The sequence below is a fragment of the Myripristis murdjan genome, chromosome 15 (assembly GCF_902150065.1).
Source record: "Myripristis murdjan chromosome 15, fMyrMur1.1, whole genome shotgun sequence".
Classification (NCBI taxonomy): Eukaryota; Metazoa; Chordata; class Actinopteri; order Holocentriformes; family Holocentridae; genus Myripristis; species Myripristis murdjan.
Genome location: NC_043994.1, coordinates 17,299,258 through 17,318,781, shown reverse-complemented (window position 1 = coordinate 17,318,781; position 19,524 = coordinate 17,299,258). Strand labels below are relative to the sequence as shown.

General features: G+C 40.1%; 1 long non-coding RNA gene across 1 annotated transcript; it reads left to right on the top strand.

Annotated features, from left to right (window-relative positions):
* The first annotated feature begins 4,724 nt into the window (after nucleotides 1-4,724).
* LOC115372820 (uncharacterized) lies at nucleotides 4,725-19,106 on the top strand. The gene is made up of 4 exons (XR_003929477.1): nucleotides 4,725-4,836; nucleotides 15,036-15,124; nucleotides 18,415-18,509; nucleotides 18,803-19,106. It is a non-coding gene; the product is annotated as an uncharacterized LOC115372820 (long non-coding RNA).
* Nucleotides 19,107-19,524: the final 418 nt, after the last annotated feature.

Genomic DNA, 19,524 nt, shown 5'->3' with positions numbered 1-19,524 from the left:
GGCTTCTATTCAGTCTTTATGTCACAGTCTATATTTCATATGAATGAAAACAGCATAGATGGCAAGCCTGTCTTTTAAGATATTACCATAACATAGACGACTTGATCGATAGTTGATAATATTTAGATTACAATTTCAGGGATACACTATGTTGACAGTGAAACCGTTAAGTGTTTTGTTTGTGTGTGAGTATGCGAGAGAGTGAGAGGGATTATGTATGTGTTCATGGGGTGTGTGATGTTTAGTGCTAACCTTGCCTAGTTCAGCCTCTTTCACTTAAGATAGATATGCATTAGACTAGGTGATTGATAGAATCTGTTTAGTTTAGACCTGATCTACTTTGATAGGGCTTAACATATTTGACTCAGGTGATGTGAATGTGAATTTGTATTTTGTGGTATCTTAATATCAAAGTCCATATCTTCTTAACATGCTGTGCCAAAATAAGAGCTTAATGTTTTCAGCCAAATGCCATATAAATCTATTCACTTGCAATATGTTCACTTGTGCCATCCTGATGTGCCATAGAAAAGAGGTCAAATAAGAGTGGATTAAAGGTGTTGATGAGGTCATATGTGTATAAGTGTGTTCCTACTGTAACCCTTAAAGCGAAATCTATGAAATTCGTGATTGCTTGGTTTGGTGATGTCTTTGGTGATAAGCAGCCATTGCTTTGGTGTTTTGTGCTGAATTTTGCAACAATCACATAAACAAATATGGTCTATTTTAGTGGGACAAGTGAAGCAACTGCACATACCAAATTTATCTATCTAGCGATGTACCCCAATCTTTTTATTTTTAATCTAAATGAACCATTTTGGCTGATTCTGTAAACATAAAACGTGTTATTTACCATGTGCCAGAGATTTTTTCGCAGGAAAGTCTTACCAAAGTTTTTAGAACAGTAAATGTATAGTAGAGGCTTTTCATGAATGGGGTATAGATGAAGTCTTTGTTATATGGTATGAATTGGAGATAGTACACAGAACTGACATTTATTTAAAATAAAAAGCTCTAGATTATTACTTTGACTGAAACACATGTACTGTTGCTTTAAAATGAACTGCATGTGTAGCTTCTAGTAAAGTACCAGTGGCCCCCCCCAGACCAGAAAACGGCTCACGGCCATACTCTCAGTCATGATGGTATATAAAGGTAAGCACTGTGCATCTGGCTCAATGGCTGCATTATGCTCAGCTTGGCTGAGGTACTGATGAAACTGGCATGCTAGTCGTGGAACTGGATATGCATTACAGGTGCGTTTAGTTGACTTTTACTGCCTTAGAGTTGAAAACATACAGTTAGAATGCAATGAAATTTGCAAGTCTTCAGTGTTCAAGACTTGCTATCAACTTGTTAAAGCCAGTAAAAAACAGAGTGAAACTGGAGCTATGAAACACTATGGATGTAATGTTTTCATAAACTACGTTGTTTTAGAGTGTGGTGACAAATGTTTGCAGTCATTCATTTGTCAGAGAGGGGTGTAGGAAAAAATCCTGATGCCATAAATTAGCAAAATAAAAAAAAAAATAAAAAAAAAAGGCCTAATGGTTAATCACGACACAGTTAATAAAGAAGCACAGTGGTAATGGTTTCAAAGGCACTTAAAGTAAAGTGGTACTTTTAGCACCTCAGTGCCACTTTTTTTTTCTTGTTTCTCTGTCAGTCATCCTGGTCAGATGAAACTGAAGATGTAGACACAGATTCTACAACAGAGACACAGTAGTGAACAGATGAATGCGTAAGTTTATATTCTGCAAAAAAAAAAAAAAAAAAAAGATAATTTAATTTTTTTTATTATTTTTTTTTAGCAAAACTGTGCTGAATCATGATTATTTTATACCCACTTGAACTGCTAAATGCTGCGTCACCTAGGCACCAGATGGTTTCCATATAGAAACAAGAGTTTTCTTCAGCAGTCCACTGATTGTAAACAGAACCATAAATCGTCCCTCATGTTACATGCTACACGCCCTCCATATAACATAGTGTCATTTAAAGACACTTCCTCTGTATCCCACTGTAGTTATTTCTCCAGTTGTTTAGGACAGTCAGTGGTTAGGGATTTCATACAGTTTAGTTGCTGTTATTACTAGTGGGAAACCCTGCGGATATGACTAGTGTTAACTCAGCAAACTGTAACATCTGTTTTGTGCTCACATGGCCACAGGGCGAACAAGTCCGGGCACCAGAGGGTTTGTTTCATTCTTAATTGAATTGTTACATCACGTTGGTGGGTGTGTTAATGTTTAATCTCTAAAGTGATCTGTTGTGGGTGAGCTTAATCGTTCTGTTTGGTTTCCTTGCTTTTGTGAGTATGCTTGTAAGATTGGTAGTGAGTATTCATGCTACATCTGGTACAATGGTGCTCGGTTAGTTTTCAGCTGTAACCAACCACATTGGCAGCCTGCCCTATCTGTGTGGGAAGGTCATCATCAAGAAGGCGCAACCATCCTTTCCTGCTTCGCTTGGCATTTCCTTTCAGTGGCTTGTGTCAGTGTAAAGATTTCTGAACCAGCACCCACAGTTAAATTCTGAAACATTGCATAAGCTCTGTTGTCAGATTCCACAATCAGTATTCCCTTCCTTTCTATCACTAAAGTATTCAATCAATACATCTGAGGCCCATTTTTAGGTGTATAGTTTGTTCTCAAGGCTTGAAATGTGCGGAGAGTAAAATATGCATGGAGAAAATGAGAATGAATGTGGGAATGTTTACTTTGTCACATTCCTTGAGTGTAGCTCCATGTCCCACTGCATTTTGTTGCTAGGGATCCCCAAAAGGATGATGGAATAACTAGATCCAAGAAAAAAAAAAGGCAGAAACAGGGAGGCCATTCAAGCCTACATTCTTTCTCTGTGTGTCATGCCCCATCAAAAACAAAGCGGTTCAGAGTTCACAGCTGTTGGTCAGAGTGATTTGCCCCCAGATAATTTCATTGATGCTGGATTTTCCCATGCTAACGTGATGTGTGAAAAGCTGCAGATGTTTCCATAGAAATATATACTGCAAAAGAGTAATCTTCGTGACAAATCACTTATGAGCCAGGGCTGCCCACAGTCTGCTGGCCAAACATCTCATCTACACCACACTGGAATTTACAGGTACACATCATTAAGGATGAGCCCACTCATCCTATGGCTTCTTGCCATATATAACGCAAGTTTACTTTTACTCTGCATCCACTGTCTGTATTTTAGAATGGGAACACCTGAAACTTTGCCAGCTGAATCCTACCTGACATGCCCCAGTCTGATTTTCATTGCTGATCCCCATGAGCTTTGATGCTTTGACAGCCTTGGTGCAGAGCATGCAAGCTAAGGCGTACTGGAAGGCACTGCTTACTGTGCCCTTTCTGCTACAATGTACCAGCAGTTTTTGAGCCACTTTTCCTGCTGGCACTCCCACCACTGCCATCCACAAAGGACACCGACAACAACATTATCCACTCATCTCTCTCCGCACAGACACAGCTGTATTCTTCTGTTGCACTATCGTAAGAGCATCACCGATGAGATCTATCTTTGTCATCCCTGTGTTAGACAAAATCTGGGAGTGAATGTGTCCTGGCTGGGGCCTTTGAAGGTCAAGGCTCAAGTCTCCAGGCTTGCTGACATCACAAGGCTGGCCCTGCACACTAAAGAGAAAGACGTGTGCAGTCAGCAGTCAGTGGCCAACAACCTGTAGCTGTTGTGTCTCAGTCTGTGACAGCCGCACCGAGGGTGTTGCGGCTGTCACAGGTCATGCCGCAGCCCTGTCCGCTGTCTGAGTCTGGCATGCGGCATATGTGTCACGACACGACTGTCCTACAATCTGAGGACAAGGAAGAGTTCCTGGGTGCCCTGTTAGTCGCTGTTGTCTTGTTTAGCGCCTCCATCTCTCTCACTGCTCCGTTCCAGTGGGTGGTAAAAAGGGAGCACAGCACAGATGCCATGTACGTCTGTTATCTTTCACCTCAGTAAACAGGAAGTGTTGTCATCAGGCTGCAACCCGTAAGCCATTTAGAGGGCAAAACCTTTGTAAAATATCGTCCTCTATGATCTATGTTCACAGGTGGAGCTTTGTAACAACTTCCCCATCCCTGCAGAGGTGGACTTACATTATACACAGTGAGAAACCATAGGGTAAATAGGCTGATAGGCAGAGTATATGCGTAGAAATTTTAGAGGCAACTACAGGCTGCCCATGCCTCGGTATAGTAATACAAATTTATAGTCTGATAGTACGTGATTATTTTAAAGTATTTATTTATCAATTTATTTGTTTATTTAGTTATTCATAAACAAAATGGATAAAGTATCAAAATGCAACATATTGTGTAAGAGAGATTAGAGAGAGACATTTATAGACAAAAAAAAAAAAAAAAAAAAAAAAAATCAAAGCAAAAAAGTTACTAAACAGGCACCATATAAGCCACCAAATAAGCAGTAAATAATACCTGAAATGGAGTTTATGGATAAGCTGCCTCCAGATATGCTGGTCCCACCTGCTAATCAACGAAAAGCAAATGGTAAACAGCAAGGTCAAGCTCCAGAGATACAGTATGTTTACTAGTCATCTAAGGTTACGTTTAGGACTCTGCAATAGTTATTATGTGACAAATATACAGTGGGACTCATTTTTGGGCGAGCAACCTTCATCATCATTTGACACAAAGTGCCTGCTTCGGGCCCTGTGTGTCAAGTTCGAGTTTGGGTAGCTAATTTGCGCATGTTCGAGTTTATTTACATAGCGTTTCTTTTAAATGTTGCCAGCTGGATTTCATCACCTTTTTCTGTTAGACTGTTGGACTGGATATGGATCCATATGACAGCCGCTGGATGGAGATAACATCGGTAAGTTGTTTGATGTTATTTTTTGTGATGGCCTAAGCTTTTTCTGCTGCCGGCTAGCCGGCCTTGTGTTTGTTTGTTTGTTTGTTGCTGTTTGTGTTGCAGATCGCCGTGTCTTGCAGGTTATTGTGTTAATGTTAACGTGTGGTCTACCAATAGGCCTACCACAGTTTGTTGTCATGCGTGGCTGTAGCCTACCCAACATCACTGAATGCTATTTATTTGCTTTCTGATGACATCCTTGATTTCCTGCCCGACTGATTTATCCTTTATATGACTGAGATTTGAACCTGTAATTAGTAAAGCCGGCAATGTTTTGAAGGGTTTGTGGACTAAAGGAAATTATAGGTGTTTTTTTTTTTTTTTTTTCTGATAAAATGTGTGCGTATTCCCTGTAGCCAATTTGAAAACATGTTGATTTTCGTCAGATATTTCAAATATCTATGGTGAAATGTCACTTCACCTTTTTTTCTGAGTGACCATTCATTTCTATAGTAGTATACCTTTTCACCCTATCTGTTGCTGAATTTTAAGTCTGTAACCATGCACCAGAGTCAACCTGGTGTGACCAACATTTCTTGGTCACACCTTTTGCCCAGGGATCGTTTCAAAGGGCCTGTTAAGGCCTATAAAGCATCAATGGGCTATCAAGCGTTTTTCTTCTCTTTCTTTCTGTGGAAAACTTCACCTAAATCATTATGTTTGATTAATTTAAAACCAAACTTTCCAGGGGTGCCCTGTAGCTCACCGGATAAGAGCATGAGAACCACTTGTTGAGGCTGAGTCCTGAGCGCAGGACTCAGGGTTTAAATCTAACCTCAGGACAAAACTTTCCTTATGAGTGCAAGAACTTTCTCTTCAGCCCTAACCCTTTGCTTAGTCCAAGCACTCCAGCACTTCTAAGCCTCTAGCAATGTCAGGAGAGTGTCGATCACAAAGGGATCACTTTAATAAACTAAAGGCCTTTATCAGTTCCTTGTTTATGCCTTTAGGGAAGAGGCTCATAATTAAAAATCTGGACTGCTTTTGTTTGTTTTTTCACCAGATTTACATGAGCTCCTCTTGGACCCGCTGTTTTTTTTTTTTTAATCCCTAAGAATGAGAAACAAGAGATAGGATGCTCCATCTCTTTAAAGTGTCTGGCTGGGTCTGGATGCAGGATTCTTCATATCTTCTTGTTCTCTTTCTCATCTTTTTTTTAAAGAGTTCCTGCAGTGTTTCCTTTAACACTGGCAGCGTCAGGCACCCCACCCACCACCAGGAGGATAGGGCTGCCCACCTCTAAATCTGGGCATTTTCTGCAGCCAGTCATTCTGTGCAGTCTAGAGTGTACCGTATTTTATTTCCTACTCTAAAGGTTATGTTATGTATTGGTATAAATTTAATTTAAAGATTAGGCTTAAGCACTTTTTCAGCTATTTTATACAATTTACTTGAATCTGTGAAATTTGGTGACTATGTTCATTTTGCCTAAAGGATGAATCTGGCAGTTTGGGTCACTCCATGACCCTCCTTCTAGCAACACCAGCAGGCAAAATTTTTGAGCTTGACCACTAACGTAATGTCTCAAAACTACTTTTGTATTGTTATGAATTTTGGTTACAATATTCATGCTGCCTAGAGGATGACACTTGTCCTCTCCTTGGTCTGCTGCTGCCACATCTAACGGGAATAACTTGCTTGTTCTCCTGTTTATTACTAGTCAAGGAGTGTGTAAACAAAGTTCTTTTTTAACAGCACAGAGCATTTTGTTTTAGGTGATTCTGGGTTTAATTTGTTAGTTTGGCCTCGGTTCACTCCAAAGTTGCTGTGAATCAACCTTCCAGATCTCCGTAGTAAAACTTTTTACTGTGGTCGTTAACACTTAACAAGGAACTCTTCCTTGTAGGTACCGTGTTTGAACTGTAAGTACCAGAAAAATCATTTCTTTGAGACAACATTGCTACAGCAAACAAGCTGTGTCCTTAAAGGAAAATATTGCATTATATTGTAAGAACGTAGGAAAAATATTTTATCATATCAATAATGTTTAGAAGTAAAAATGCTTCAGGACCTGTTATCATGAATAAATGCTTAGAAATTTGTTTATCTTGAAATGTGTGGTGAAATTCATTTGTCTTTTTGACAAAAGAAATCAATGAAAGTAAAACCTTTGGGTGAGCTATGACTGTGTGTCTGACTTGCGGTCAATAAGTGTCTGTCTTAGTGAAACATAATATGTTCACTTTTGACAGGAAAAGGGAAGGATGAAATGTCAGAAGAGAGAACGGTAATTTAAGAGATGTTGTTTTGTAACACTTAACGTGTCCTTAGACATGTTTATTTGACTGTTTTATAAGCTGAGGCTCAGGAAGACCTCTTCCTCAGAGAGAACCAGCCACCTTGTTGTGTGCTTCTCCTGTGCTGCATAAAATAAAGAATTGATTCATAACATCTGAACTGATAAAGAAACTTGTTTTGAGACTTAGAAAAAAAAGAACTTCCAAGAATTTCCCCCAGAGTCCCAATTCAGGGTCCGCCTCCTTTGAAGGTCGCATTTCCAGACCACATACGTCATACTCACTCAACAAGACTGTCCCGATCCAAAGTGTCCTCCAAGTTTGGCCCAGATACGCAGCCTTCTTTTAGCAGAATGTTGAGGACACAACGGGTGTGTCCTTCACCCTCCTTCACATCCCACATATCCCATTGTGCACAGTCATTTTGGAAAGCTACAGTGGCAGCAATTGAAAAGGAAAGTGATGCAAATGTAAATACAGCTGTACACTTTAATGTAGAATAAAGCGAAGATTTAAACAATTTATAGCAGCACTAAAGGATTTTTGACCACTAGAGGGTGTTGAGAGCTGAAACGTCTTGTAAATATGAACAGTCCTGCTTCCAGCTTCGTTGTGCAAAACCTCCATGTTCCATGTCACTCTGACACGGGTCATGTTGGATTACTTGGATTACCAGTATATTGTCTCTGCCCTGCAGTTTCAAAATGTGGTAAAGCTGCACACATTCATGTTAAGCTGCTCTGAATGAACTTTTTCTGTCACTGCTGATTGCAGCAACAGAGGCACTTGCACGACTGATCTGAAATTATCTCCAGAAACTTCAGAGATGCTTTTACTGAGCGGATGAAATGGAAGTCAGAGGAAGAGCTCATTCAGGCCGATACAGATCTAAAACCAGAAAAAAACAACAGGCTGTATGGTGGAAAGAAGACACACATTGACACTCACAATGCAGTTTGTCATTTTACTGTAAAAAAAAATGCATGTAATGTTGCTTAATGTAGCTGGAATTGAAATTTTAACCTCATCTCTTCTTGTCATCAGCCACCTAAGTTAACTAGCATAACAGAGTAAAGAAGTGATTTAAAATGAGGATCAAATGTTTAAAATTTCATTTGGAAGCATATTTTCCATGTCAGCATACCTTCACCTGGAATAATGTTTAACGAACAATGAGTAGCAGCGGTTTCATCTCCTGAGACTAAATTATAGTCATCATGCTTTCTGAGGTGTTGTTTGCCAGAAGAAATTGCCTCAACATGACCATTGCATCTGAATCATCGTAGGCAGGTCAGAGTGCAATTTTTCAAAGGGTAGAATAACAAAGGACAGACAAAAAACAAGATTGATTTTATAATATATAGATTTTCTTTGATAGATTAAAATTTATATATAGCAGGAGTAAAATTTCCCTTGGCTAGTTTTTTTTTTTTTTTTTTGGAAACCCATCAAATATATGGCACTATATATATAAACTTTTGTAATATGACATGCTTATACAGCTGATGAATAATTACAAGATTAGATTGCATCAGCCTACATAAAGCCTTCACAGAGAGGGCTGGTGTCTATTCTCTCTTCAGTCTTTACACACCCAGAAAGTTGAAGTTACAGTTTGGTGCCCCATGCTACGAGGGAGACACTGGTGTAAAGATTGTCGTGTCTATAAACTACTGTATTAATAGATGCATACATGTGCATGCATGCACACACAGACTGAATGACTCTGCTGTATGTTGAGTAAGGGAAGGGAGAGAGCCAGGGAAACAGGAACCCTCCCTCCCTTATCTGCCTCCTCTGGCCCCCTGCCCTGTCCCTCCTCCTTCTAAAACATCCTCTATACCACCTCAGCTTCTTGCAGTTGGAGATTTGGACATGTAGTTGTTGCTTTTGGAAAGATCAACAGATGCAAGCTTCTTGATTAGTAGTAGTGCTTCTTGATTTTTTTTTTTTTTTTTTTTTTTTTTTTTTTTGTGTGTGGCTTTGTGTCTACCTCGGCGCTAATGGCATGCCTGGTGTGTTATAGATAGTAAAACAAATCTTTGTCTTTTTTAGGGCGTCCCATCATATAAATTCCATTTATTGCCTCACAAGACACACACACACACACACACACACACACACACACACACACACATAAACACACATGCCCTCTGCACCCGTACCTCTCTCCCAGCACACTCCCTCTCCTCTTACTGGCCGCCCCTCACTGGAAGGTAAATAAATCCTGTGGTTGGGGTGGAACACAGAGTGCCCTCATATGCCTCTGGAGCTGCTCTGTCTCAAAGAGGCCTTGTGTTTGCCTCTCCAAGGTGGCTCCACTCCACTCAGCCATTCGCTGGCCATGCTGATGAAAAGACTGGCTTTGTCAAATTCCTAAAAATGGGCTGAACCCCAAAGAAAGAGGGCTCAAATCTTAGATTTATACAGTAGCCTATATTGTGGTTAGTAGTTCTCATTACTGATAATTTGTGACAGACTTTTGTCTACTCTAGACAAAAGTCTGGAGTACAGTATGCTGGCTTTAAATGCTGTATTTCATATTTAGCCTATTATTTCCTGTTATTCCTGCAGAGGGCAGTAGACCCCACATGATCACCAACAGTATCACTTCTTTTTCTCTCCAGTATGTGTGTGCGCTGATGTGTACACATGTGAGAGCGTGTGCACATGTAAGTGCTGACATGCATGTAGGCTGATATGTGCATTTGAATGTATGTGAAGCATCTTTCAGTTGATTGCTCACAAATTCAGCAGTAATTGTCATGACATTTTACCTACCTCGTTACAGGAAGTTTTCCTGCAGTTCAAGACAAAGCAGAAAATAACTCCTGCCACTGCCTATTCCTCTTCAATCCATTGTCGGCCTCTGTTCCCCTCACTGCTCCATAGAGCTCAATAGGACGGAAGTGTGGAAGATGTCCACATCAAAGGGGGTACAGGCCAGCACTAATCCGCAAATAATGACAGGCAGACAGGACTGACCTTAACACATGTCCCCTAACTTGATAATCCAGGATGGTACAGAGCAATCCCTCATGAGGATCATGGTGCAACATGCATGGTGTTTTTTCAAGGGACATGAACGAAGTGAGAGACGGCGTCCTACAACATCTTAATGTGTAACATTTTATTATGTTTTTGTCATGAGCAGGAATGATGTAGGACAATCAGGGAGAGATTTCCAGTTCATGAGTACAGTATTAGTGCCCTCTCCTTTGGCTCATAGGCTGACTCTGACCAAAGTGGACACACTTTAGTGGCCAGGCGCTGCAATTGGGAAAGATTTAATAGATGTCAATGTTCAAAAGCACATAAACCTCAAAACTCTGTTGTGCAATGAGTATTTTTTGAAATGTTAACTGAAATGAAAGCTTTCTCTCTCCCGCTCTCTCTCTCAATTCAATTCAGTTAAAATAGGTGTATGTACTTATTGCCCATGCATATATAAAACACAAATGGAGAGACTTTGTTGCTGCCCTATGTGCCAGAATGCATAGTGGGGATAAGTCAGTAAGTAAGTTATATAAAACACAAATGCAAGTGAAAAGAAGGTGACAACACAGTTGATACCAGAGAATCTAATGACATGAACACAATCCTAAACAAATTAGATATATGCTTCTGTCATGTAAAGATATATTTTACAGCTAATGTGGCATACTTGCGTCTTTCTCCAAAAAATAGTTGGCCAATTTGTGGAATATTCGTCTCTCTCTCTCTCTCTCTCTCTCTCTCTCTCTCTCTCTCTCTCACTCTCTCTCTCACTCTCTCTCTCTCTCTCACCTATTAAACCCTCAGGTGGGAAGCTCCTCAGGGCAAAAAGCTTGCAGAGTCACCTGCACCATTGTTTGCTCTGCTCTTCCTGTGTGAGGAGCCAGTGTTGTTTGAATACAATGGGGTCAGGGAAATCACAGCAGCTGTCAGACAGACACTCCATCATTGTGACAGAAAGAAGAGAGACAACAAACGCTACAAATTCTGGGCTCACTACCATCCTATCACTATGTTGGTATTTACCACTGACCTATAATAAAAAACGGAGCAATTTAAAGCATAAAGTACTCGAGTAAAAAAAGTATATTATAGATCAGTGGTGTTTACTCACTACCATTAAATGAAGCCTTTATAAAGTTCAAGTTGCAAGTTGCATTTTGGTCTTTCTGATAAAAGATTCTTCACTTAGGAGATTTTGACAGACATTTGGTGGCTATCTGTAACTGAAAAAGTATTTTTATGTGGTATGTGTGTTTGCATGACCTATGGATTAACAGAGCACCAACAACATTATTTTACCTGGGCACTGTTTGAAATCCCAGTATAGATATTATCCCTTACTTTTCTGCGTATTGGAGAAATATTTGGGAGCTCAAAATGCAATATTAAAGGGCAGGGAATCTGATGCCCTCACTAATAATTAAATAATACATAAATGAATAAATTATTATTTTCTTAATAATTTCTAAGTTTTGTGTTTTCTATTGAGTGTAATATAGTTAGCAGAGCAGCTGGTTACTTAGTAAACTTTATTCATTCTAACTTGTGATACAAAATACTTATCCTGAACTAGTCGACTAGTTGATCGTGAAGCCATTTTAATTTTTGACATTTGATACTGGAATTTGATGTCTTTGCAGTTTTCTCGAAAAAAAAAAAATCTTTGCTGGATGTTTTTGACTGTCAGTCTCTCTTATTGTTTCCTCTGACTTTGTGTCAAAGGTGCAAGGACCTCCATTTATGTACGGCCCATCAAACAATATTTTGAATATGCTGTTAAAGGGAGGCATTTAATGTAAAGTGAGCTACTGAACTATAGATTAAGCAAATGTAGTTTTGAATCTATACGTTCACAAAATAGATTTTAATTGTCTACTTCCCACCTTCTGTAAGCCCAGCCTGCAGTTTAATTTGTTTTGTAAGCTGACAGGAAGTCATTGAAAGACGAGAAGGCATCGTAAACCAGTGTGTGTAAAAGAGTGCACAGAACACGTAACTGATATTGCTAAATTGATATTGGCATCCTCAACAGAAATTGATATATGACGCTGTGCCTTCCACTAAGTAATAGTAAGCCACGTTATTCACTCCTTAATCTCCCGGTGAACTTCACAGAGTCAGCCGGGTATGTTAGATTGACATAAAACAAAAGGTAACAGTGTGCGGCTGAATGTCTCGCAGACATCAGGCCCCGATGGGAAAGGTCTATCTGAAGTGCCAGAATTGGGGATTAGGGAAGGAAGTCACTCTGGGAATGTCAGCTTTGTCAGACAATACAATCCCATCATCACTGCTACTGCCACCATCCTCATTAAACTTTTATCAAGCTGCCTACAAAACAGAGGCTTTTATCCCTCTATTGCAGCCTCATGTTTACAAGTTTTGAGAAATTATGATCAGGGTTGATGCATTTTGCATTGCAAACAATTCATGTAAGTATTAGTCAATAATGATTACAGTGTTAGCTGTAGTTTAACAATGTTCTCCTAACCTCTTCCACTTGGTTGCTTCCACGGGTGAGTTTGTCATTGCTGCACGGCTGAGCTTTGTTCAAACCCACAGAGGTTTAGTTTAAATTCTACTGGATATCACATATGTCCTGCTGAACTGCAGGAAAATGGTATTATATGAGACATTTAGATATTTTCTATTTAATGTAATGGTGCAGCGGTAAAAAATGACATCTTGGGTTTGACTATTTCACTCAGTCTAAGTATGATCAAGCTTCAATGATGCGTTGAAACCAGCAGATACACAATATATGTCTTTTCTAACTTTGAAGCAACTTAAGGGGGACATTTAAGGGGATACCAGACAGTTCAAGGGGTTAATACAAGCAGTAGCAACCAAATCTCATTTGACACTGCACCTGCATACTATAAAATGACAATAGAGTGTCGTCACTCTTTCCTCCCTTAACGCCAGTATGTTCCACTATGCCTCTTTCCTTATAGGTGTACCCCAGCAAGGTCAGCCGATAACGCGCCCGGATAAAAGACTGTAATAACACCAGTGTTACCTTATATCCAGTAGCTCTCTCTGTACCCCTCTGTCAATCACTCTGCTGGGCCTGCCTTCTCGGGTTGCATGAGCTATGATTAGTAATTTCTGCCATTATTTATCCTTTGTGCATAATTCATGGCCACTGTTCTTTTTGACTGTCCCGTGGGGAGAACACGAGAGGGGAATCCCACCCTGCTCTGACAAAAACACAGAGGGCTTGTATGCTGGTGGGAGTGAAAAAATAATGTTGCATTTTTAATTATCCAACCAATGGCTGATTTATAATTGATGAGTGAATGATAGTAGGTGCAGGCTTGCTCCTCTCCCATCAAGGGAATGAAATGGTGTGGAAAGTGTTGGGTCATTAGGCTGTTAGGGATAGGGTCCTCTCCCAGCCCAGAGTCCAAGTATGACAAAGCCGCAGAGAGGAGATCCCATACAGTGGCCAAAGTGCAGCAAGCTTTCTCCCTTCCCTTGGTCAAGTCCTCTATTGTCCCTCTGTGTGGTTCTGCTGAGTGACGGTGAGGTTTGTTACTGGAGAAGCCTGCTCCAGTTCACTGTGGATAGGGCTGGTTAACATGACAATATGTTTTGGTAAAATAAGAGAGTGGGATCGGTTTGAACAAAACACCCTGCTAGGAGGACACCTACCTCAACACACATCATGAATTACTGTTTATTGTCGCTGGATGATTGCATGTACAGAACGCTTTTGGTGAACTGCCTCTAATGAATATGATGTGAGCGAGGAACTGTGAATGAAAACGCTGAAAAGTCATCCTGTGTTTGAGGAAAATGGGGAGGCAGTTTAGAAATGGTCATGTTTCCCTCCAAGTAATTCTTAATCGCTGTGTTTTCATCTCCAGGCAAGGCGGTAATGACCAATTCTGACTGACTGACCATGGGAATGGGCACAGCTTAAATCCCCTTCATCTCGGTCGCTGTGTGTGCCCGAGTCTGATTCCCAAAGTTTCACACACACGCGCGCGCACACTCAAACACACACACACGCTCAGGGTTACAGAGTTGAGTCTGCTTTATGGTGTAGCCACCCTTTGATTCACCGCTCAATGAAACTTGTGACTGTTTTAATTAAGGGGAAAATACACTGACAGTGTAGCACGCGGAAATCCACCGCCATGCACATAAAGGGCACTAATGCTTTTCTTCCTGTCGACGCAAGGCTGGCCCCCTTTTGTCAGACTGACCATTCACTTCTCATTCATTTTCTTTCCCTCTCTTTTCTGTTCTTAAGTATGGCATCGCATGAGGCCTGTGGCTAATGACATGAAAAACATATTGGCAGGGCCGGGCCAGGTGAGAAAGAGCTTCTTGTGACTCTTGTGAGTTTTTGTAAATACATGTGCATTTCTTCCCTCGCTGTCGGTCATATTTGTGACAGTAGAGCTGTTATCTCTGACCATCAGGACAGGGAATCCTCTTTAGCTGCCAAAGGAACAACAGGGTATACTTCACCCTGTTCTGTTGTTTGCTGTGCCTCAGGGCAGGAAAGAGTTAACCCCTGAAATCCCACGGGAAACTGGTTTAAATATATTTTAATAATTTGTGATATTCTCAACAGTCTCTGGAGAATTTCCCACTTCCACTATGAATGCTATCTCTTTAAGGTGCACCCTGTGTTTCAATTCACTTCACTCCTTTGATGCCATTTTTACAGTAAACTAGGTATTGGGAAAGAACACTCTCTGGTCATCAGCCAGTATCTAAAACAGCTGACAGCTGTCTGTGGGTTGCCATGTTAGTCACAGAGGTGCAGCTCTTTGTTGTTGTGGTATTTTGACAGATGTTTCACAGAGGTTTGTGTATGCTGGTGTGTGACAAGTCATCTCTTCCTCTGGGGATCAATGTCTGTCCTGTTCTCTGGACGATCTGATGTTTATCTCCTGGTGATCAATCACACAGCGCTGACAGCAGATGTGGATTAGTGTTACCAGCCCCGCTGCTGCCGAGTGCTGATGACTGGGCCTCTGCAGGTTGTTTGCAAGGGGAAGGTAAGAAAACTTTTAAAGTTGCAATACACATAATATAAAATTGATGTTCACAGTATACACAATATTATGTCTAAAATGTGCTCTGTGGTAATGTGGTAATAATTTATTTGCAAGACATTTTAGCTGTAGCAGTATGTTTATTCATGTAAATAATTTACTGAAACGTAAATGAGACCATCTTACAACGTCTGTAAAAATTATCAGATTTATTATTACATATTACTGAATATGAGCTGTATTTTACTAGTTTGTTATGAGGGACATTTATGAATTAAGCTATGGTGAATTAATTTCTGCAAGCAAGTTGAGATGTTCATACAGTGAATGCAATATGCCAGTTTAGTTTACTTTTATCATTAGGGATTCAATAGTTGCTTTTGCTCACATAAAGACTTGAAATGACCTTGGTGTTTTGATAACAGATGGGATTCTATCGCATCAGTTTACTTGGAGAAAAAAAAAGCCATTAAACATGGGCCCAGTATCCTCAGCCCAAAATAAAACTCCTATACAGTGTAAATGGCCTCTCTCAACACTTAAAATAAATGATTGATGATGGCTGCTTACTCACTGCAAATGGGTCTCAGTCAGGATTTTCATTCTTAATGCAGGTGTCAGTAATCCTCCTTTGCCTCTTCAAGTGATGTTTTTAGCCCGAGGAAATGCTTGACCAGATTCCTCCTTTACCGCGTAGAAACAGTGTAATCTCTCAATCCTTGACACAGCAAATAAACACTGCACAGAATGAGAGCCAGGCAACTTTATCTCCTACTTCCTTCTACATTGTCTCTTTGACAAGTTTTGAGGGAACGGCGCAGAGGAGAGAAAAGAGGAGACATATTTCTTAGGTAACAAGCCCAAGGGGGCTGTGGCAGTAGACTGAAGGTTAAGTGCATGTAGTAACACTCACAAAAAGGAACTTATAACCTTAGGATATCATGTCAATGTGTAAACTTTCTTTTGGCCTTCCATTAAGACATCATCTCTCCTAAAGAAACAACTTTTCACAAGCTGTTACAATTGTGAATGTAGTAACTTTCCATTAACATAATAAACCATTAATGCAAAAATATTTATAGGTAATGATGTAATAATTAATTCATCAATTATATAATTTCTCTTATTAATAAATATATATTTTACATATAAAAAATGGTGTAGAGTTGACATTGTAATTGGGTGTGAATATTGAATGAGTAGAAATGTGTAAAATTAGTCTGAATCTTGCAAATATTGATGACATTGCTGTACTATGTGCCTTCCTTCAAACTACTTATAAATTAATAACATCTGAGATGTAATTTCTTCAACAAATATACATGTAGATGACATGAGGCCTAAGAAGTTATCTAAATAAAATTTGTTTGTCCACCATAAAAAAGTTGTTTATATCACCGAGTCAATTTTCTTACAATATGTCAAACAGCATTTTTGCAGAAAAACTAAACAGCATTGTGTCTGTTTAGTTTTTCCTGTTAACTTTGCAAAGAGATTCTGACTGATTTATTATCACATATTCATCCATCCATCCATCCATCCATTTTATAGCCACTCACTCACATCAGGGTCACTGTGGCAACCTGACAAACAGCAGCCCTGTTCCTTGCAGCTTCCTCCATCTCCACATAGAAAAGTAGTCCCTCTGACATGTCCTAGGTCTGCCCTGGAAGGTGTCCTCCCTCTTGGCCTCAGCTGATAGACTTCTAAAGGGAGGCACATGAGGGGCTCACTCTGTGTCCACCTCAATTGGCTCCTCGCACTTTGGAGAAACAGCGACTCGACTCTGAGGTCCTCCTGGATGGCAGCTCAGCCCCTATCATCACCCATCACCCAAAAGACTGAGGCTCAGGATTGATGAAATGATGATCATGTACACGTGAATCTCCTTGTATTTGAACACATTTGATATGGACGAGCAAGCAGTTAAGTCCTACTAAAAAGACACTGCTCACAGAGGTGAATCCTCTATTAAGGTTTCCCAGGTGTCCTCGACTTGAGTGCTGAGGTCTCTTAGTTGCATCATGTGGTCAGTAGGTTGAATCTTCCTCAGCATCTCACTCATTTTCCCCGAGAAGGGTTAGTGCAACAAATGTGTGCAAACCATGGTGCTTTTTTCTTTGTAAATCATGGCTGCTTTGAGGTTCAGTCCTCCTGTCCAGCAGGACAAACTACAGCTGTTTGCACCCCGCCTGAGAGAGGTTACACTCCATGTGCCAAGAGCCAGTTTCCATTGCCACCTAAGGCTGCTCCATGCCTGACCTTTGCCTGACAGTCATTGCACAGTGTCCCTACCTTTTACCGCGTGTCTGGTTGGCCACGAGGCTTAATATTCAGCTGTTTGTCATTTTAGCACTTGGATCTGGTGCAAAATCTCACATTGTGCTTTCAAACAATTGAGATATAAAGGACACATCTGCCTGTCTGTCAGTCTATCGATGCAGATAGACTGATAGATTATAAATCCCATTAATAGGAAAGAGAGTATTACTGTGATAGGAGGCCACATTTATTAAATTAAGAGAAAAAAAATAATGAATTAACAGGGATTTTACACCATTAGCTGCCTGCAGTTTTTATTGCATTTGTATTTTTTAATTTGTAAGTCAGCATAAGCAAAAATGGACAGAATTTTGTATCTGTTTTATTTTCAGGAGAGTGACAAAGGGAGAAACATAAAAGAAACAATTCTGCTTTTTCTGATATCCAGGGGGCAGTATTGGCTGTACATAATCTAACAAAGACTGACAACCTTGTCTTGATTCTGTTTGAGGAGTTGGTTAAATACAAAACTCAGACACTAGCTATATGACACCGTAATTCACATGGGAGTTGGTTTAAACAGAAATTAAATAAGAAAATCTAGTGTGTCAATAAGCATGAGAAACCCTCCCTTTATTATTTCTATTTATAACATAAAAAAAGATTGTTTACTGGTGGACGGCAAACAGCTTGGAGTTCAACAGACAGGGCATAAAGCGGGTCTGATAAAGACACAACAGTTCCTGAAGCCCAGGATCAGCAGCACTAATGGGATTAGACCTGCCTCACACACACTAAACGCCAGGCTCCAAAGCTATGAGCTATGAGGTTAAAGCATTTAACCTCAGGAACAACACAGCAACTTCCTTTCAAAGTGAGAGATTGTTCTTTATTATTGCCAAAATGAAAATGACTTTTATTCATAACAGGACATGTTAGTCATAAAATTATTAGGCACAATGCGGCAGTCTGAAAAATGCCTTCCTTGCTGAGGGACTTTTTAAATCCTCCATCTCTGTCCTACCCCTAAGGGGCAGCAGAGGCCTGCACTAACCAGAGGGGTGGCTTGTCTTTGGGCACCAACTCTCAGCCGGGACGCTCTCATTTCCAGGACCAAGACACAACGGTAAGGAACAAAGAGCCAAAATGAAACAAACATACCAGCCAATAATCTTAATAGTACATATGCATTTTCTGTTTTATTTCTTTGTCAAATTTGTGTAGTCTGCACATGTAAATTCTGATTTTTATTTTGCTGATGAGCTGATTTATACTTATTACAGTGCATTGAGGTGCTGAGGGAAGAGCAAATAACATCTTTTCAAGGCAAAGACAAAGCTAAGATTGTCTTCTCATTCTCTCAATCACTTTATTCTTTCTCTCTTTGTCTCTCTCTCTCTCTCTCTCTCTCTCTCACAGACACACACGCACACAGCACACACACACACAGCTCTTCTTTCAGCAAACAGGTTGATATGGTGAGACAAAGTTACTGGGTGGGCTCCTCTGCAGCAGTGGATGTCCCTCGGTTCAAGGCTATCAAGTGTTTTCCATTTTAAAAAAAAAGAAGAAAAGACAGAAAGAAAGAAAATTAAAATAAATAAAACAAAATAAAATAAAATGAGCCAAAAGTTTGGTGAAGTTTGGCTCAGTGCTTAATAAAGGCAGCAGGTCAGCGAAGGGAGAGGGTGACAGCGAGGTTAGCTGGAGGGCCAGACAGCGCTAGATGAAAGTGGGAACTCTCTCCCACAGCTGTCAGCAGTTTTTAATGTGAACTTTGCAATTGATTGGCAGAGCCAGCCAGGTTCTACCACCAAACTTTTCCAGTTTGGTGGCTTCTAGTTTCTGAAGTGTCAGATGAATGCAGCGGTATGAAGAGTCCAGTATCAGGTGTCATCTTTAGAATACACTTAAACTGAATATAGCACATAAATTGTTAGTTATAGCACAACCAATCGCTTTATCATCCTTAAATTTTGGATGAATATACATTGAAACATGTGTTGCACTTCTTTGTGGGTGAAAAATTCATAATGTTTAGGATTATTAAAGCTACAGAGAGGATAATGTAATTCAGTTCAATGAAGGCTCCAAGTAGCAAACATGTACTGACAGCCTAATCTGTTTAAATCCATGTAAAG